The sequence below is a fragment of the Odocoileus virginianus genome, chromosome 25 (genome assembly GCF_023699985.2).
Source record: "Odocoileus virginianus isolate 20LAN1187 ecotype Illinois chromosome 25, Ovbor_1.2, whole genome shotgun sequence".
In the NCBI taxonomy this organism is placed as follows: Eukaryota; Metazoa; Chordata; class Mammalia; order Artiodactyla; family Cervidae; genus Odocoileus; species Odocoileus virginianus.
The window spans coordinates 26,966,101-26,988,186 of record NC_069698.1 but is presented as its reverse complement, the minus strand read 5'-3'; the positions used below and the strand labels follow the sequence as shown (position 1 = coordinate 26,988,186).

Here is a 22,086-nt window from a genome sequence, read left to right as displayed (position 1 = left end):
CATCCAACCCACCCATCCAGAAATGAAATAGTGCAATTTATAAACTGTAGATGGGATTAAGACATTCTCTTCAGTATTTATTTCAAATACTGACATTTTGGAGAAAAAAGATTTTAAAAATCTAAATTAATTTTTAGGAAGAAAGAAATAGGTTGCTATATAAGATACATGTGTGTATGCATGCTCAGTCACTCAGCTGTATCCAACTCTTTGTGACCCCATGGACAGTAGCCTGCCAGGTTCCTCTGTCCATGGAATTTTCCAGGCAAGAATACTGGAGCGGGTTGCCAATTCTTAGTCCAGGGGATCTTCCTGACCCAGGGATCAGACCCATGTCTCTGCATCTCCTGCTTTGACAAGCAGATTCTTTACCAGTGAGCCACCTGGGAAGCTATTTAAGATGACTTACTGAAAAAACAAATAATTTGTGATATAAGCATTCTATTCATCAATTCATCTTTACTGCTTTAATACTTTATCATAAATTATTACAATATATCTCCTAATTTGGAATTCTTCCAACATCTTCTAAAATATGTTCATAGAAGATATTTTCAAAACAAACATCATTTCAATCATCAATTTATAATACACATTTAAGTTTGAAAAAGAAAGTTAGTCTTTCAGTCGTATCCAAGTCTTTGTGACCCAATGGACTGTAGCCCACCAGACTCCTCTGTCCATGGAAAGAATACTGTCTAGGCAAGAATACTGGAGTGGGTTGCCATATCCTTCTCCAGGAGATCTTCCTGACCCAGGGATCGAATCCAGGTCTCCCACACTGCAGGCAGACTCTTTAATTAGGAGTCTTAATTAGTTTAAGTTTATAATAGCTCAATTTCTACTTAAGTTTTCCTCCCTTGATGCCACTTTCCATTTCTGGGTCTCTAGTTTCTCAGTAATGGGATCAGGAATACCACTCTAGATCCTCTTCCACCTCAAATGCTCTGGAAATTCATACCTAATATTTTTGCTTAATTTGAATGTTTTATATCACTAAAACTCTTCAAAACCATTACTGAGCCTACAATAAAGCATAGTTTTTAAAAGTCAGAGATAGTTAAAAGTAATAATTTTAATATATACATATGCATTTCAATAAGAGCTTATATTTACATCAGATTTGGTTGATAATTAGATTCCCAGCATAAATTAATGCCTAATCTATGCATTACTTCAATATTATTTTTTTACCCAAAGTAATACTTCAGGCCATCATCATAATCTCCTAAATAAAAAAGCTGAACTTTTAATTTAATTTCTAAGTTATGTATTCAATGTTATTTTCTTTATACAAAGGAGCATTTCAGCCCATAAATCATATAGTCCTAAGCTAGGAGTATAAACTCATTTTTATTTTACAATTGGATTTTTTTTTGAAGATACAAGTATATTTCAGTTGTAGACATATTTCACAATTTCAATGTTTGATTAAAGAGAGTGTGAACTGGAAACACAATGTCCTTAATGCATTTTAAAGCATTCCGTCTTTTATTTTAATTTATTTTGGAAATATGTTTATCTGAACTTATATAGGATACTGGAACTCCTACAAGGAATTTGGAAATAGAAATAATCAGATTCTGTATGTGTGTATATGTATTGTATATTGTAAATTTCTTGATAATCTGGTTGGAAAAACTGTCCTCATATTTTCATTACTTTATTACTTGGATTTTTGTTCATAAAAAGCATAGTTGTTTAATAACCATTAAAACTATACTACTGCAGATTTTATTAGATTCAAGTATTGATACTTTCCATTTTGAAAAAAATGTTAATTAGTTGTACATATATATGTACATATAAAATTATTTCAAATAATATATCTGGGTAAAATTTTAAACAGATCATCAGATTACAGGAAAATGAATTCATGAAATTTGTCTGATGGTGAGTTATATGCTTAGTGAAATTATGTTAGGAGTATTCAGATGCAGAGGTTATGAAGCAGTAGTGAACAAAATGGAAACGTGTGATATATTGTTACAAATATTTTAAAAAATAAATCTCAATGATATCATAAAAAGCACAATTTTATTATCTTTCTGACAGATGGGAGAGATTATAAGGCATCTGTAGTCTTTACATATGGAATTATAGTATTAGAATGGATCTGCATGCATGTTTAAATTATGTTGTTTAAATACAATTGGTTTTATTCCAAAGTTTTCATTTGAAATAACAGACATGTTACCAAACACTAAAGTCTACATTTCTTTTCAGGTTTTTTCTCTTTTCTTAAATTATCTGCATTTTTAGATAGTAAAGTGACTATAATATGTAGGTATTATGAAACAATTTGTGTATACTATATCAAAAATTATATGACTTCAACAATTCATTTTATAATAGCTCAATTTCTACTTAAGTTTTCCTCCCTTGATGCCACTTTCCATTTCTGGGTCTCTAGTTTCTCAGTAATGGGATCAGGAATACCACTCTAGATCCTCTTCCACCTCAAATGCTCTGGAAATTCATACCATTTAGTTGTTCTAGCATGCACTGGAGGAATGTTTTTATTTAATGAGTTTTCCCAGGTAGGAATATAGTCAAAGAATGTTGAGCAGTAGCTTGGGTTATATTATTCTTTCTATGTAGAAACACTGGCTGACAGTGAGGGTAGAGAACACAGGTGTGGGAATGGTTTTATTCTTCATGCACAAGAGGAGGAGTAAATAAAATTTGTTTGAGGAACTTCCCTGGTGGCCCTGTGGTTAAGGCTCTGAACTGCCAATGCAGTGAACACAAGTTCAAACCCTGGTCAGGGAACTAAGATTCCACATGCCTTGCTGTGTAGCTAAAAAAAAAAAAAAAAAAAAAAAACCAAGCAAGCAAACAAAAATATGCTTGAGCTCAAGTAGTGTGCTAGTTTTATAATTTTGTGCATCATGTGAAAAACTCTTACTGTTAAATTTTAATACTTTAATATTTTCCTTAAATTTATGTAGTATTCTATACTTCAGGACACAAATGGAAACTGAGTTGGCCTTTAATTCTCTGTAATTAAGTACACATTTTATAGAACATTCATTATTTATGTTGCTTTGCATTCTCAAATGTGAATTGTTTATTATATTATTACATTACTACACAAAGTAAATAAGTGCTTGCTGCTCAGTTTTGTCCAACTCTTTGTGACCCCATGGACTGTAGCCCACCAGGCTCCTCTGTCCATGGGGATTCTCCAGGCAAGAACACTGAAATGGGTAGCCATGCCCTCCTCCAGGGGATCTTCCCAACCCAGGGATTGAACTCAGGTCTCCCACATTGCAGGCAGATTCTTTACCAGCTGAGCTACTGGGGAAGCCCACTAAAGGTGTAAGTGAAGAATAAAGACCACTCCTCTCTCACTCGAGAAGTCAAGGCCTTTTTTAATCATTTTTCTAAAATATTTAAGGATAGCAGTCATATTTCAATTATCTTGTAAGTTATGTCTACAATAATAAAGTCAAGGGCTTACAAAGCAGTGACAAATTGATTATTCAGAAAATCAATTCAACAATCTTCCTTACTCATAAGACCATTAATGAATGGTGACAAAGTAGTAGATATTATCTTATTTTTATTTTTTCCCAGAAGAAAGATGTGCAATCTTACCATTACATTTAGAAGCTGGAATAAGCTAGGCAGTGTCTTTGAACCCCCTCAATAATACATGAAATCAGACGTCCATTCAACAAAGGTGACGACTGAAGAATCAACTGTATTCCAAGCATCATCATATGTGTAGACGAAACAAACAGAAGCAATTTATGCCTCCAATTCTTCAGTATTCTTAGTTTAGAAGGGACACAAGCCTGCACATTGCTATTTGATAGAACTCCTACTATAATTACAGGAACAATGCATGGTAGAATCAAAGAGGAAAATCCTATGACATTATTTCTGTCTGGTCAACTCCAGAAGTATTTCAAATGTGTATGCCACATTAAATGTATGAGTTTACCAAGGAGAGAGAAAGTATTTGATCATTCTATTCACAGAGGAAAACATGTGAAATGACAGAGTTATGAAAAGTTCCTGCACACAGCCCTTCACTTATGTATTCAACACATATCTTTTTTTAAATAACTTCTTTCTGAAAAGCACTCAGTTAACAACAGTGAAAATACTTAAATATGGATGCATATCCTTCCCCCGTGGTGTTGACAAACCATGGAAAAGACTGACAATGGATAATTGTGATGTCTTTTTTTTTTTTGAAGGGAAAGCAGAATACAGAAGGAGCTTTAGATGGTAGGGTATTTTGGTCAAGGAAAAGGAAATTGGTGAGGGAAAGAAGTGTGTCCAGATGGTCAAAGGTCTCATGAAGTTTGTTAATATATGTTAAGTTGTTTGGACTATATTTTGCAGGCAGTGGACAGAATTTTTAATAAAGAGTGACACAACTGATGGGATATTAGAAAGGTTAACACTGACAGCATTAAACAGGAAAATGAATCAAAGAGAGACTAAATGAATCAAAGAGAGACTCCTTGAGTCGGGGAGTCTGCCACAAAAATTCCATGTGAGAGACAAGGAAAGCCTGAGCAAATTTACCTACAGAGGTGATGAAGAAAAGAGGGAATAAAAATGGGAAAAATATTTCTGAGATACTAATATAATAAAAAAAAAAATCAATTCCCAGACATAAGGTGCTAGGAAACTCACAATTTGAGAGACTATTGAACAGATTTTACTTATGAGACCTAGAGCAGTAGGGGGTGGGAAAAATTAAATACCACACAGATTGTAGAAGGCAACTATTTGGGTGGTGATGGGTGAGTTTATTTTGGAAGAGGAGAAATTCCAAAGTGTCAGTAAGGATAGATAAATGAAGTGATGCAGTAAACCCTGGACAATGTAAGTTTAATGCTGGGGAGAGAGCTCCATGCCAGAGATAAAGACTTGAGTATCATCAAGATGTTTACTATAGAACAATGGTTATCTTTTCTGTTCATTAGAATCACCTAAGACATTTTTTTAAAAAAAATTGATTACTGCTTCACATCCTAAGGGATTCTGATATAAGTGATTTGGAGTACAGGTTAGACAATGGGATTCAAAAAAAGAAAAAAAAAGAAAACAAAACTTGTAGGTGATTTCAATGTGCTGCAAAGTTAAGAAACTTTGCCATGGAGGGACAAATTTGCATGAAGTATTTTAAAGTTAAGAATTTTAACTGGATTCTGGAGTCAAACAGAACAGTATTTGAATCAAAGCTCTGTTAGTTATTTGTAAAACTGTGCACGTGAAAATCACAAGTTTCTTTTCTGGAAGACAGTGGTGATATTGCCTACTCACTGATTTATAGGATTACATGCCAAAAAAGCAATGTTGAATGAGCACCCATACATATCATCATGTACAAGCATCATTATTAATATTAATACCACATCATCTTATTCTCCATTATATAAAGGTTGAAGGATTTTGAGCATAACCTTTCTTTCATGTGAACACTCTCTGGTGCTGTTCTTCTTTGAAAACTGACCTTTTCCAGTCCTGTGGCTACTGCTGACTTTCCCAAATTTTCTGACATATGAATGCATCACTTCAACAGCATCACCTTTTAGGATTTTAAATAGCTCAGCTGGAACTCCATCACCTCCACTATGTGTTTGTAGTAATGCTTCCTAAAGCCCACATGATGTAAGACTCCAAGATGACCAACTCTAGGTGAGTGACCACCACCAAAAAAAATATGTCCTTTTCATCATCCAGGATTGGCATGGAAAAGTAGGAAGTCAAGAGAAATATGGAAAAACAGGCAAGTTTGGTCTAGTAGTAAACAATAAAAGGGAAACACTAACAGAGTTTTGTCAATAGAACACACTGGTCAGAGCAAACTCCCTTTTCCTGCAAAACAAGAACAAATGTGATATACATAATGTGGACATCATCAGATATTCAATACTGAAATCAGACTGATTATGATCTTTGTAGCTCAAAATCCTTCAAGCTGGGCTTTAGCAACATGTGAATTGAGAACTCCCCGGTATACAAACTGAATTTCAAATTCAAACTGAATTTCCCCAGTGTACAAACAAAGAATTTTAGAGGAACCAGAGATCATGTTGCCAACATTCACTGGATCATGGAGAAAACAAAGGAGTTGTAGATATACATTTAATTCTGCTTCACTAGCTTTGATAAAGGTTTTGATTGTGTAGATCACAACAAATTGTGGAACACTATTAAAGAAGACAGACACCTTACCTGTTGTCTAAGAAACCTGTAGGCAGGTCAAGAAGCAACAGTTAGAACCAGACATGGACCAACAGATGTTCAAAATTGGGAAAGGAGTATTACAAGGCTGATTTAACTTATATACAGAGTATATCATGTGAAATGCCAGGCTGGATGAAGCACATGCTGGAATCAAGACTGATGGAAGAAATATCAACAACCTCAGATAACCTGATGCTACCACTCTAATGGCAGAAACCAAAATGAACTATAGAGTCCCTTGAGGGGGGTAAAAGAGGACAGTGAAAAGCTGGCTTAAAACTCAACACTCAAAAAACTAATATCATGGCATCTGGTTCCATCACTTCATGGCAAACAGATGTGGAAAAAGTGGAAGAAGTGCCAGATTTTATTTTCCTGGGTTCCAAAATCTCTGTGGATGGTGGCTGTAGCCATGAAATTAAAAGACACTCACTCCTTGGAAGAAAGGGATGACAAACCTAGACAGCATATTAATAAGCAGAGACATCACTGTGCCAATGAAGGTCCGTATGGTCAAAGCTGTGGTTTTCACAGTAGTCATGTATGGATGTGAGAACTGGACCATAAAGAAGACTGAATGCCAAAGAATTGAAGCTTTTGAACTGTGGTGCTGAAGAAGACTCTTAATAGTACGGTGGACTGCAAGGAGATCAAACCAGTCAATCCTAAAGGCAATCAGTCTTGAATATTCATTGGAAGGACTGATGCTGAAGCTGAAGCTCCAATACTTTGGCCACCTGATGTGAAGAACCAACTCATCGGAAAAGACCCTGATGCTGGGAAAGATTGAAGACAAAAGGAGAATAGGATGGCAGAGGACGAGATGGTTGGATAGCATTAGCGAATCAGTGGACATGAGTTTGAGCAAACTCTGGGAGACAGTGGTAGACAGAGGAACTTAAGCTTCAGGCCATCGGGTTGCAAAGAGTTGGGCGTGACTTAGTGACTGAACATTCCTGCCCTGCCCCCCACCCCCGCAGAGGCAGTTTTCCTTAGATATAGGGGATTTAACAACAAATTTTTAAGGGAAATTTTTCGGAAGGACTTTTGTTTTCCTTGAGTGCAAATAATTATAAAAATAAGTAAAGGAGCCAGTGAATGAAAAGATTGAAAATATGGGAAAGGGGAAAATGGACAACTTCTTACCCCAATGAGAATAACTGTCTTAGAAGAGAAGAAAAATAGATTTTTCTGAGACAACAGTGTGTGAACAGGTGTTCCACATAATTAGAGAAGTGGAAAGGAAAGCAGAGAGAAAACCCTACTGATACTGTTGGGCCGGAGCTACTCCATGCTAGAACTCGAATTTTCAGAGGGTGGAGATCACTGTCATTCACTTTCACGCCATTTAATATCCTGCACCACACATCACAGAGACTGGCATTTAATATATGTTTGATGAAGTGAACTATGACTTGTTCATGCTTATTCTGGGAAAGTAAATAACGGAGGACAAGAATTTCAATGTAAAACAAAGATCCAATGGGAAATTTCCTGTATTCTCTATGTCATCTCTTTTATTTATTTCCTGGTGTATTTTTATGTCATGTCTTTTATTTTTTTCCTTTTTGATACAAATTTTATTTTATATTACAGTATCGTGGATTCATACCATTATATTAGTTTCAGGGGTACAGCAAAGTGATTCAGTCATACAGGCATATATATCCACTCTTTTCCAGATTCTTTTCCCATTGAGGTTATTACTGAATATTAAGTAGAGTTTCCTGTGCTATACAGTAGATCCTTGGGACTATCTATTTTATATATAGGACTGTTTATATGTTAATCCCACCCTCCTAATTTATCCCTCCACTCGCACCTTTCCCTTTTGGTAACTATAAGTTTGTTTTTGAAGTCTGTGAATATGTTTCTGTTTCGTAAATAAGTTCATTTGTATCATTTTTTTAGATTCTACATATAAGTAATATATGATATTCGTCTTTCTCTGTCTGACTGACTTCACTTAGTATGATAATTTCTCTTTTGAATTACTTCTCCTTTCAGAAAGAGTGGAGAAAGAATGAAAATGAAAGAAAAGATGAAAGAAATTGCAAGGTGGAGATCTAATGTACACAATGGTGCTTATAGTTAAAAATATTGTACTATATACATGGCACTTGAAAGTGAACCCTAAATGTTCTCATCACAATGAAAAAATAGTAATCATGTCACATGATGAAGGTGTTAATAAATGCTATGGTGGTAATCATTTTGCACTATATAAGTGTATCAACTCAACATTTTATTACCGTAAAATTGTGCAATGTTGTATACCTTCTGTGTCTCAATTAAAAATCCATAAAGTAGGTGAATGTAGGAGGATAGGCAAAGCTGTCTGGTTTTATGACAAAACATTTATTTGCTTCTCTGGCAGTAGCAACTAAAGTAAAATAAATAATATGTTCCCTATTATATTAGGTATAACGACAGCTCTAGAAAAATATACAAATTATTTTCTGATATATTCCCTGACCTCTGCTCAAGCTCGCATTCCAGGATAGCACTTTAAAAATAGCTTTCTATATACTCCCAAATTATCTTACTGTGCTCAGAATGAAAAAGATTGATTAATCTCTCTAGTCAGAATATTATTCTAATAAACTAATAAAACTGGACTCTTCTTTCTATACTCTTGCACTCACTAATCTGAATTCAATTCTGTGGAAAAACACCTGCAATCAACAGCATTTGGCAAAAGAGCAAAACCGAGTCAATCCAATGTACTACCCTCCTAGAAAAATAATTTACACAGCTCAAGGTCTTTGCATGGCATATAAATATCTTTGTCTCTGAGTAATGTACCAAGCAAAGTAAATTTCAGGATGTTTTTTCTTTTAATTTTTATTTCATATTGGAGCATAATTGATTAGCAGTGCCATGTTAGTTTTTCAAATATACAGCAAAGCGATTCACTTATACATATACATGTATCTACTTTTTTTCAAATTATCTTCCCATTTAGGTTATTACAGAACATTGTGCAGTGTTCCTTTGCTATATAGTAGGTCCTCATTGGTTGCCCATTTTAAATATAGCAGTGTGATCAGGATGTTTTTTATGTATGATAGATCTCATCTATGAAGAAGAGTTATCCATTAGATGCCAAGTTGTACCTGCCTAGAAAATTTAATGGTATAGGAGGGCGGATTGAAACAATATTATATAAAAAGGTAAATCATCACACTAAGGAAAGAAAACATAAAAGGGGAGGATATGACTCTTGCTTTTTTCCCCAGCATTGAGAACAATCAGTGTTCTTCCCATCACTAAAATAAGACCTTTCCTTGTACACATCCTGCCCCCCAAGGAGTCAGCAAAGGAGCAGATGCTCCACAATCTGCAATTCATGATAACCGCATACATTTGTGTCACTGGAGTAATCCCATTTGATCATTTGGTCTTTGATCTAGCAGTTTGCATGTGCAGGTGGCTAAGGCGTTGCCTTACTGGCCACTTTGTATCAACCCCAACACAAAGTCCTCCTGGGGCTTCACATCTACTTCACTGCATCCAGTTAGGCAGTGATTTCATTCCAAAACCTCCATCACACCTCAGCAGCTGTCATATCCAGAAGCACAATGCTCACTGTTAAGGGTTTCTTCCCTCCCTCTATTAAATGTGCTTGTTTAATAGAGTACATCCCACAGACCAGATGCATTGCATGTATGCTCATTGTCTATAAAATTTCTTTTGGCTGATCACCTTTCTCAATATTAATAAGCAGAGAGACTAGTCTACGGGGTTGTGTTTAACGTTCTAAAGGGCATTGAGAGGCCACATTGGAAGGATGAATATTTTTCTAAGAGATGAAGGTATCCAACCACACATTACCTTAATAAATATTTATCAAAGTAATTTTTCATGTGGTAAAACATACATATCATAAAGTTTAACATTTTCACCTTTTAAAGTATACAACTAAGTGGCATTAAATACATTCAAATTGTTGAGTAACCATCACTCCTATCCACTTCCAGAACTTTCTCATCATCTTAAACTGAAAGGCTATTCTCATTAAACAATAACTCCCATTCCTTCCTGCCTCAGCCCCTATAACCAGTACTCTACTTACTATCTCTATGGATCTGACTGTTTTAAGTACATCATGTAAGTGGAGTCCAACAGTATTTATTCTTTTATGTCCTACAATGTCAATTAAGACAATGTTTCCAAGATTCATCTATATTGTACCATGTATCCGAAACTGATTCCTTTTAAGGCTGATTAATATTCACTTGTAGGTATATAACATATTTTGATTATCCCTTTATATGTTGAAAGATAATTGAGTTCTTCTTACCTTTTGGGAATTGTGAATAATGTCAATATGAACATGGCAGTAAAAATATCTATTGCATTCTCTGTTTTCAATCTTTTGGGTATATACCTAGAAGTGGGGTTGCTAGATCCTATGGTAATTCAGCTTAGATTTTTGAGGGGCCACCATTCTATTTTTCATAATGACTGCATCCTTTTACATTCCCATCATTAATGCACAGCAGTTTAGTGTTTCCACATCCTTACCAACAGTTGGTTTTTTTTGTTTTCGTTCTTTCATTCTTTCGAATAATAGTCACCTAATATATCAGGTGAGTTAACATAAAATTAAATTTGTATTTATGTATTAAAATAAAATTAAGTTTGAAAAAGAGTGATTTACCTCCTTATCTGAAGACATCTCAGTCTTAAGGGGTAGAATTACCACCTCTGGCTCAATCCTATTTCTTGTATGCCTTTGTCTTAAAAGATGATGTTTGCTTACTGCCATCTCAGGTAAGCATGTCTTGGGTGAATATCTAAGGAATTCACCAAAGATAAACTTAAGATAAACTTGAATACTCCTTTTGGTTTCTTTGGTGTTTTATATTATTATCTTCTTGGTCAAGTTAAAATTAACTGTTTCTCTCCATAAAGCTGTGCAATGATCCTCAAAACACAATCATAGATACAATCCAACACAATGGCATCTGTCCATTGCAAAGCAAATGTTACTAGCCTATCTTGTAGAATTCATTCATCCATTCATTCATTTGTCCCAATTTCTACTATACAAGTGTCTACAATGTCAGAAGTATTTTTATATCTGCCATACCGAATATGTTAGCCACTAGATATATGTGATGACTGACTATGCAAAATGTTACTATTTCAACTGAAATTTAAAATAATTAAACCTGAATTAATATAATTAAATATTCAGTTCCTCTGTCACACTAGTTGCATTCTAAGTTCTCACTAGGAACAAACAACTAGTGGTTAGAGTGTTAGACAGTGAAGGTTTAGCTGGATACACTGCGAAATTGTTTATCATCTTTCTCCTATTTTATCAAAGTCTGGTCATTAAAACACATAAATATTTCTTGTAATAAAGGGTAATACATGTTAGTGCTAAGACCTACTGAAACACAAATGAAAGACTAGCTTCCTGGGGGGAAATTAGGAAATGCTTTCAAAAAGAGGTAATAATTAAGTTATATTTGGAAGTTAAGTGATATTATGTTATATAGTGAATCATCATAATATATGAATTATATGAATCATCCATATGATTATGGATGATTAAGGATGATGACTCTTTTCATTAGACAGAGAAGAAAAAAGGATATTTTAAGTAGAGAGAAAGGCAAAGGCAATGAGTTGGAACCAAAATGGTGTGTTGAAGGATGGTGAAGTATGGGGTATATTAAAAGACATGCTACACCTAGGCAGAAGTTAGAGAAATGGAAAAAAAGTTAGAAGAGTAATCCAGAACACGAGTGTGAAAAGGAATATACTAAGTAATTCAGACTTCAAACATGTATAGAGGCAACAAAAGAATGAATAAGCAAGGGTGCATCATGAGTTTGTTCATTTCCTAAAACAGTTCCTTTCCTCCATCAACATTATCATAAAGAGCTCTAATTAAAAGGACTTGAAATTAATGGCTTGGTTTTAATTTGTATCTGATGTGGAATTTTTATTGTTGTTGTTGTTTTTAATTTTACCTTTCTTCAGGGGAACTTATAAGTAAAAGATTCTCTCATTGGCTAAAGTAGGTCATTCTTAAGCCCTCTTAAATAACCACCCCATACTTAAATAATCTAAGACTTGCTTAGGACAAACCAAGTTTGTTTGTTATTCTGTTGTTCACTGCAGAATAAAAAGCAAATTATTACAGAAACAGCCTATGAGGGTATAGAAGCTGGAGTAGTTGTTTTACAATCCTCCTAGATTCTTATTCCAGAGTAAAGCTTAATATACTATGTACACAGTACACTGATACACTATGCTGCAGAAAACTACAAGACATTCCGTTCTAAATTTTTGTGATTGGATTAATATTTTAGAGTGCTTATTCAACTACACATTGATCAGAAACTCATGGCTGTTGTGCTAAAATGCTCTACCTCTGAGTTATAATTCACCTGGCAAATGGTCAATCATGCTTCATCTTAGAGTGAGTCATGATTCTTACTTTGATCTATTGAAGTATATTTCTAAGATCTATCTTTGCTAGAGTCCTATAAAAAAAAAGAGTACTTCTTTGGGTATTAATTAATATGCTCTATAAAGAATTAAAATTAAAATGAATGTTTATAGGCATAGCTTATTACACATGAGCAATTTCCCATACTATTTAAAAAGATTATACAGTATGTCATAAAAGGCAATTCTTTAATTCTGGCTGAATATACACTTATTTTGGTTGAAATCTTAATGCTTTTAATTCTTGTTTGTTAACATTGTGATGATTCAGTAAGAAGACGATCCACATACCAACCTGGCAGAAATGACAAGAAAAATGTCTCAAATGAGGACAGATGCTAGGTAGTCTTACAAGCAAAAAAAATAATTCATCCACACATGGAGCATTTGTATATGATACACTCATTTTTTTAGCATATGGAAACTAAAACCAGTTCCAGATAGATATTATACCTGATTGTAAAAATCAAAATTTTTAAAAATATTGGGATAAAACATATGAGACTATTTTAAGATTTCATGATAAGGAATGATTTCTAAAACAAGATGTAATAAGGAGAAGCCATAATGAAAAATTTGTATTCCTTTTAATGAAACACAATAAATATATACATGTATACATATATAGGTATATATATACATAATATATATTTAGTAAAAGATGCTAGGTTAAAAAAAGAAAAATATAAGATAGAGCTGAGGAAAAAATATTGACAATACATATATCAAAAATGAACTAGAATACAGAATAAAGAGATCTCTAATAAATCTATAAGAGAAAGATAAAGGCCTCAGTACCTGTAAAATATATGACTAAGCAATTCACAGTAGAGGAAACATGAATTTTCAATGGAAAGATGCTCACTGCACATATAATCAGAGAAGACAAATTAAAACCATGCAACTGATAAATTTTAAAAAGTAATTTCACACACTCAGCAGATTCATAAGGTTATTTGCCTTTAGTGATTTCACTTCCTTACAGTATGAAATGATGAAGATTGAAAAAGGATAGATTACATTTAAAAACCTAGTAAAGAACAGGAAAGGAAAGCTAAAAGAAACAGCAGCTCTAATTTATTTCTCTGTGAGAGTTTCAGGTCTCCTTAAGTGTTTTCCTGTTTTGGCTCTTCAAATACAGCCTAAGCTAAAATGAAGAGGTATGGAAGATGCTGTTACACATATGCACAGTTCCCAAAGACCCCAGTAGGGTAAAGACCAAAAAGACGCAAAACTAAAGAAGATAAAATAGGAGAGCTGGGTTCGATCCCTAGATTGGGAAGATCCCCTGGAGAAGTGAATGGCAACCCACTCCAATATTCTTGCCTGCAGAATCCCATGGACAGAGGAGAGCCTGGTGGGCTACAGACCTTGAGGTTTCAGAGTCAGACATGACTGAGCGACTTTCACTCACTCACTTAAAAAGTAACAATATTAAGTGTTGACAAGAATAGATAGAATGGTAGTTCTCATGAACGTACTTGCAAACTGCAAATGCTGAAACCCTGCATGGGTTTTGGGCAATATCTGAAAAAAGGAAAGATGTAAATTCCACATTATCAATCAATTTCATTCATAAGCATATGCCTTAAAAAAATCTTGAATATCTTCACAGTAGTAAATGTAATAATTCTGAATGATTATTTATATGGTGTTTATTACAGTGGGAAATTAGAAATGCCTACTAATGAGGCCAAGAATACTGGAGTGGGCAGCCTATCCCTTCTCCAGCAGATCTTCCCAACCCAGGAATCAAACCAGGGTCTCCTGCATTGCAGGCAGATTCTTTACCAACTGAGCTATCAGGGAAGCCCAGTAATGAGACAGGGAAAAGTAAATTGTAGTAGGTTTATAAAATGGAGTACTATACAGTAATAAAAATTAATGAAGTTGATTGTTCTATACCAACTTGAATACATCACATGAAATTATATTTCCAAGGAGGTATAGAATATGCTGCAATTTTTATAGATATTTTACTTATTTAATACAATTCTGTATGATTGAAGGGGGAAAATACACATAGTAAGTTCACGAGGAATGGTATGGGAATCATAATAGCAAATTTACAACACGGGTTACCCCTTGGAGGGAGATGTAGTCTAAAAAAGTATACTGAGGACTTCAATTTTGTGTTTAATACATAATTAATCTGGGTGGCAACTCACAGAAATTTGTTTCAGCATTTTCTCTGTCTTTGCCAAGTGAACATGACATAATAATAAAAAGTCAGAGTCATTAAAAGTTCCAGGTACTCTGAACAGCAGCAGTTTAATTCTAAAGGCCATCTTAGGTGACTTTTGAAACTCTGTTCTTGAGAAGGGTGCTTTTCTGATGCAGGCCTCTTTCATTTTGGTAAGAATGAATCATATAACTTAACGGACTATACTGTCTATCAAATCTTTCTCTGAAACATAGTAATCTAGGAAACTATGCTCATAGCTCTCAGTAAGACATATGAAGCTATGTTGATGATTCCTCCCCCAACTGCTAAATTAATCTCTATACTGACCTGGCTAGGCTGAGGAATAATCATTGTGATAAAGTCTTAAGTGCCTAGTTACACCTGAAATGCTTGCTAAAATGTAGATTACAGAATCCCAACCCCATATGTTCTAATGTATTAAATCTAGTGGAGGTAAGGAGTCTAGGGAGTAGTATTTTAAGTGTCATTCTTATTAATTTGGAAGTCTTCTTGGTTCAATGGACAAAGTTTGAGAAGTGCTGCTTCAAGGAATTCACAGTCTCATGTTGGAAATGAATAAACAAATGCAATGGAATTTTGGAGCTATTATTGAGAGGATAAATGGATTTAAATTTAAATTTATTTGCTTAACAGGAAACTCTTCAAAAAAGAAGTGATGACTGATTCATATTTTCAGAGGTCACCCAAGAATCAAGAAAGTGAGAACTAGTCGGGGCAGAAGTTCTAGCATAAACAGAAGCAGAAAGTTATGACATATCCTGACTATTTGAGAAAATGAAAGTCGATTTTCACAGTGATTGGCAAAGTGAAAGTTTCTCAGTTGTGTCCAACTCTTTGCGACTCCATGGACTATACAGTCCATAGAATTCTCCAGATCAGAATACTGGAGTGGATAGCCTTTCCCTTCTCCAGGGGATCTTCCCAACCCATGGATCGAACCCAGGTCTCTCACATTGCAGGCGGATTCTTTACCAAGAATATTGAAATGGGTGGCTTATCCCTTCTCCAGGGGATCTTCCCAACCCAAGAATCGAACCAGGATCTTTTGCATTTCAGGCAGATTTTTTACCAACTGAGCTATGAGGGAAGGTTGAAGACTAAAGAGAGGAATTCTGGGTCCAGATGATAGAGTACCTTAAATAATATGATAAGGGGTTTGGATTTCACCGTTTGTGCTCTAGAAAGAAGACTTTGCAGACATAATGTACATGAATTCAAGTGGGGCAAGAATGGAGGTGAGGTGATGGCTTAGAAGGGGGATCCTAGGAAGCATGCGTAGGAACGAGGGCAGATCTGTCTCTGGGAAGAAGAGATTAGGTTTGAGAAAGAAAGTCATCAGTACATTTTTTTTTTTCCTTCTCACTGTTTGAATGCAGTTGATAAGGCAGTGAAGTATTAGTTGCCCAGTCATGTGCAGCTCTCTGTGATGCCACGGACTATAACCTGCATGAAATTCTGTCCATGGAATCTTCCAGGCAAGAATACTGGAGTGTGTAGCCATTCCCTTCTCCAGAGGAGCCTCTGGACACGGGGGTTAAACCTGGGTCTCCTGCATTGCAGGTGAATTCTTTACCATCTGAGTTGCCAGGGAAGCCAGAGGAATATATCAAAGATGGCTGGATGCATGATGTGCTACTTATGACTGGAGATCCGAGTAAAAGAGCAGTTTGGCAAGAGAGATGATGTATGTGGCTTCAAATGGTTTCTTCTATTATATTTTCCTTTAAAATATTTGTAATTTGTCTCCACATGAAGATGTCAAGTAATTCCTTGACAATATAGACATGGCATTCAGGAAAAATATATGGGTTAAAGATATAAAATTTTGATTTCATTATTGAAACTCTAGATATTCATCACACTATCTAGGGTGACTGAAGAGAATGAGAAGACAATAAGGGCTAAATTTAGTACAATAATTAAAAAATAGAAAACTATGGTTGACAAATAATTTATGTAAAATATATAATACAAATGAAAACCAAATTAGATGGCAGACAGAATTGATTGGGAATTTCAGAGGTGTGTAAAAACTATGAGGGTTGGAATAGATAGAGAAATTTCTAAGTGGAGGGGAACTATCAATCTTCTAGATGAGTGAATAGAGTTTAGCCAAGAGAAGGGGAGACTCTTCCAGATCAAAGAAGACACGTGTGTAGACATGTGAAGGTGGTGCTTCACAATTTTCAATCTGAAAATTACTTGATGGTTTCTTCCCAGACAGCTTAGCTACATTTGTCCACCTATCAAAGCAAATGATGAAGGCCCTGTTTCACCCCTGTTTTCTGATTTCAAAAGATGACAGTATGGTTGGGGTAGGGGTTAGAGATGGAGCTTTCGTACTAAAGAAGCTATGGTTGTGACATCCTTGGAAAGTTGCTAATACTGTTAATACATGATTGATCTGGGGGAAATGCAAAGAATGGTTTGGACATGGAAAAAAATATTTAAGAGATTCAGAAATTATAACTGCTGAAACACAATTTTAAAAATGTTTTTCTTTTTAATATGAGGGGAAAAAGTAGGTCTATGGCATGCAGGAAAAGCATGTACTATGTTATAAAAAAGAGCTTGTTTCTAATATTGAATCTGCCTTTTATTTGCTGAATGGTTATGTATATTTTGTTTAACCTCTCTGAGATTCAATCTCTTCATAATTTAAATAAATCTAATAGAGTCCACTTCAAAAGGGTACTGTAAGGATTGAATCCAATATCTATGGCAATGAGAGTGTCTAACACTGTGTCTAGAGTCTCCCCAGTTACTTTTCTAGGACCCTTATTTCCTATAGGATTAGGATAACTGGCTGGTCCATACAGAACTATGTTTTAGGTATAAACATGAATGTATTAATAATTTTATTGCTCATTCAATTCAATAGCAAATTTATAGAGATAAATGATAAGGTGACCAGGTCATAATTCTAGCCTACTAAATGCTATTATGGTTTTCTTTCTGAACTCACAGATCTCAGAGAAAGAGAAAAATCACTTGAATTTTCTGGGTGATAAGGAAGGGTTCATTCTCTAGCGTATTGGATGGAACCTCACCTCAAGTTACATTTGAAATGGTGCATTGCACCTGCTCATTTATCATGCTGCCAAGGGCTAGCTTTGCTGTCTTGCTTTTTTCTGTTAAAATTCACATCTTTGCAGTGTCTTGAATTGCTTAGTCTCATAATGTAAGTAACATATTAAATCTTGCTTAAATAAAAATAACTCCTAATGTATCAAGTTTACACAATGCCAAAAGGTGTGATCACTTAGCTGAGTCTAATGTTAGTTTCCAAATACAGCATGCAAGTGTATAGCTTCCCTTTCATTTCTGATCAATGTTATTTTTATTTGAATTAAATCTTAAAATTTAAAATAAAAGATCTATACAAATCAACATAATTCTCTAGAGATATTAGGATATTTTTCTTTACCGTGTACCATATAGGGCAAGAGAAAGCCAGCTTTAAACCTATAAGACTCTGGGCAGCTCAGAGTCTCTCCCCCAACCCACACTCAGCACAGGTGCTCTAACACTGGAAATCACTAACCTTTTGCCAGAAACAGCCTAGAAGATGATAACACTGGTTCAAGGACAGGGTAAGGGAAGGGAAGTAAAAGGAAGTAAGTGGGAAATTATAGCAAATGTGATTAACAGCTGTTTTCTAAAGCAAGCCTCTGTCAGGGATCTGCAGCTGTGTCATTGTGCTTCAATTCTTCAAATTATACAAGAAGATGCATAGAGCAAAAGATACACGGAGAAAGGTTAAAGGAAGTCCAAAGAAAGGTTAAAGCAAGTCCAAAATCCATGGCAACATATGCCCTCACGCCTTACTTATTCTTCCGCTTTATCTTTTCCCTCTCTTTTGGGAAGAAGCTAGATGCCTAAGAAACAAAGTCCTCCTACTCCCTAGGTATCTGTTCTGGGTTGCTGCTGTTGATGATTTTGGTATTTTTTCTGGTTTTGGAGAGAAAGAGAAGGGGTTGCTGGAACAGCAGCAGATCCTTTAATAAGCCCCTTCAATAAAATCAACATGCTGTATGCCTTCCAGAATGATTTCTAAAGGGCTACATGTACCTCCTCAAGATATAGAGGAGATACCAGGATATGGCTGGAAAACCAAGTCTCTCAAAATACTCGGTCCTAAGAGCATCCAGTTTGGGTTTTAAAGTCTAGCTGCCAGGTTTCTAGTTGTCTGCCTTATATAAGGGTGGATTCCGAAAATATTATGTTTAATATTACATCCTAGTTGCCAAACAACCACAATGAAATGTAATGCAATGATATTATTGTCTTATCCCACGTGCTCGGAGAAGTGTTATTTCCTCTGAAAGATCCCCTTCAAGCAACCAACATCCCCATGTGAACCATTCCATAGGTCCTGAATTTCTGCCCCTTCCTCCAAGTGCTCAGGGGGGTTGGCAATCCACCTTTGAATTAAACAATCTCCCACCACTACTTGGAAATACACACACCGTCTCTTCACAGCCCTTTGTAACACAGAGTCTGGTAAAAATCACTTAAAAAAGAAACAGAGCCGATGACCCAGAGGAATATACAAGGTCAGGCCACTCCTGGTGGGGGCGAGAAAAGGTAGGAGGTGCCGAGGTCAGGGTTAAATGACACTGCCAAAAGAAGTCCCCCTGCCCGGCCACCTCCTTCCTTCATCTCTAGGAGGAGTCTCCAGTGAGCTCCGGCGTCTGGAAGCCTGCCCCTCCATGCCGCAGAAAGGTTAGGAAGCGCATTTCAAAGCCGCATCTAAAGCAAGCATCTAAAGAGCCAAGGAAAGCCTGGCCCATGACCAGGGTTGGCCCAAATCACTTGCTGCCTTTCTCTTCTCGCAGCCTCATTAGCGCTTCCCTTCTTTCCTTTTGGTCCTCTTTACCCTTAGAGTGAAGGTCCCGCTGGGACTCGGGGGTCGGGTCAGTCACCCTAGGGATGTTCGGTGAGCGCCTGCAGCTCAGACCCAGGTCTGGGTTGAGATGTTTTAGCATCCCGTCCGCCTATCCCACCTGTCTGCCTGCGGCACAGTGACCCCTGGAAGGATAACGCGGGATCTCTGCGGCCAGGTGTGCGCGTCCTGCGCCGGCCCCTCGGGGACATCGCCGCCCGCGGCTGCAGGGTGCAAGCGGCCTCCGCAGCGCCGGAACCCCCGGGTGGAACGGCCGCCCCGGCTGCAGCAGCGGGCTTGCCTCACCACGCTCCCTGCTTCGCCCGCCCGCCCGCCCGCAGTGCTCTGCATGCCTCTCCCCATTGTGTCCGCAGCGCCGCGGGGCTGAGCAGAGCGCCCGCGGCACCCGCGCCAACCCCGGAGCTCCAGGCAGGAGGAGCCCGGGAGTGAAGAGAGGGCAGGGAGAAGGAGCCAGAAGGGACCCCAGAAGGGCACAGCGCTTCATCAATAATACAGAGGCGCCTGGACCCCCCACCCCCACTCCTGCAATACGTTTTCCAGTTAAACGCGACCAACAGGAGCGCTTCCTGGCACGTCCCACGCTTGTGGTTTTTGTATGTGAAAGATGGGACGCACCTTGTTCATTCATCTATCTGCGCTTCTTCCTCCGGTCTCCTACAGAAAAAGCCCCCTCCTCCCCGCCTCAGCTTTAAACCGCCACCTTCTAAACATCAGCATTCTATTTCCAGGCCAAAACTGCAGGTTGAAAACGCAGATCTTGAAAGACACCACTACACACCCCGAAGAGTTTACCACAATTCACCCAGTAATGCTGATTTTCAAAGCCCCCCTTTTCATCCCCTTTCTTGGAGAATGCTTTCAAAGTTTGGGAGCCCAAATGGCCCTGGACCCGGAGGTTTCTGCACCCCTGTCCGCATCACGAACCGCGGTGCGGTCAGAGACACCGAGATTACGCCGCAAAGTTGCCCAGCATCAACCCAGCAGGCCGCTGATGCTAGGAGCATCCTTCGAAGCAGTTCACCGGTGTGTCCCCAGGAAGCCCAGATGCGCGACAGAACCTCCCAGAACGAGGATTCATCCAACCACCTACAACAGACACAAATCGCGGAAACTTCTTTGTGAAGCCGGCTCAAGCCCACATTCAAGGGACACTCAGCAAAACTTGCATGGAAATAAATACACATCTCATCCCTGCGGGGAAACTTGTTGAATCCCGCCCGAGCGTAAGGCTGCAATTTCCGATGTAGCCTGAAGGTTTTTGATACTACCCGCAAAGACCCGGGTGCATCCGTCCCAATTTCTGGACAAACTGCAGGGTCCTTTACGCACCCATTCTGCCCTCCCGCCACCATCGCTGTAAAACGGAGCGTGGGCCTCTAGACAATTCGAAAGCCGGCTGTCACTTCCTTTGCTATCGTTTGGGAGACTTACCCTTTGATAAGACTGTTTTCCGCGATCTAGCGGCTCCGTGGTGCAGGCGCAGTCCTCCCAACTTTGCTGGGCACGGAGACCTCCCCGACTTTAGTAACGAAGCGAAAGCTGTCTGTGACTTACAAATGTTAAGACTGGGAAATAGGGAGTGACTGAAGTCGGGTTTCTTCTCGGTAGCAGTACCCTGGAAAAATCCAATCCTTCTTCAGTAGAGAATTCTTTCAACCCCTTTATCTGTATTACTATTAATGCGCAGAGCAGAGGGCATTGCATGCAAATAGGTGCAAGTGCGCGCTTCTATTGGTGGCCGCGGAGGCCCCTGGGTCCTACTGCTCAGGCGCTCAACTACACACGCAGCTTCGGAGGCGCGCAGGGGAAAATGGATTTAATTGATTCGTTACCTCTGGTATTGTAACGCCTGCTGCGATGTTTAACGGAGAGGGGAAAAAAAAAAAACCCTCACATTTAAACTCATGTCTTGTGATCTATCATTTCATATTTGCCTTTAATTGCCTGTGTGGAGTGGCTTTGAACATACAAAGGCTTTTTAAAAGAACCCTTTCTGAGGAAAATTCACACAGATGCATTTGCCAGGAAAACCCTCTTTTTTTTTTTTTTTTTTTCCTTTTTTTCCTGTCATGCCTTATTCGGATGTAAATCTAAGAAGTATTTATATAGTCAGATACTTCTGCCTTTCACTTAAATAAAATAGCATCTAGTTTTATTCTTGACAGTGCATGGCTACCCTGAATAACTTATACAGGTTAAAATGGCAGAAGCTAAAATAGTGAATGTTAAGGTATTTGGGATCTATTTTTTTTTTTTTAATGTTCCTGAAAAAAAAATGGCATCCATGATAATG

General features: G+C 37.3%; 1 protein-coding gene across 1 annotated transcript in view; it reads right to left on the bottom strand.

The window, feature by feature from the left end:
* The window catches only part of ROBO1 (roundabout guidance receptor 1), a 1,227,175-nt gene extending 1,205,660 nt beyond the window's left edge, over positions 1 to 21,515 (bottom strand). Inside the window, exon 1 of the mRNA XM_070455058.1 lies at positions 21,225 to 21,515. The gene's annotated coding sequence lies outside the window, so the exon portion shown is untranslated. The remainder of the gene's footprint in view (positions 1 to 21,224) is intronic.
* Positions 21,516 to 22,086: the final 571 nt, after the last annotated feature.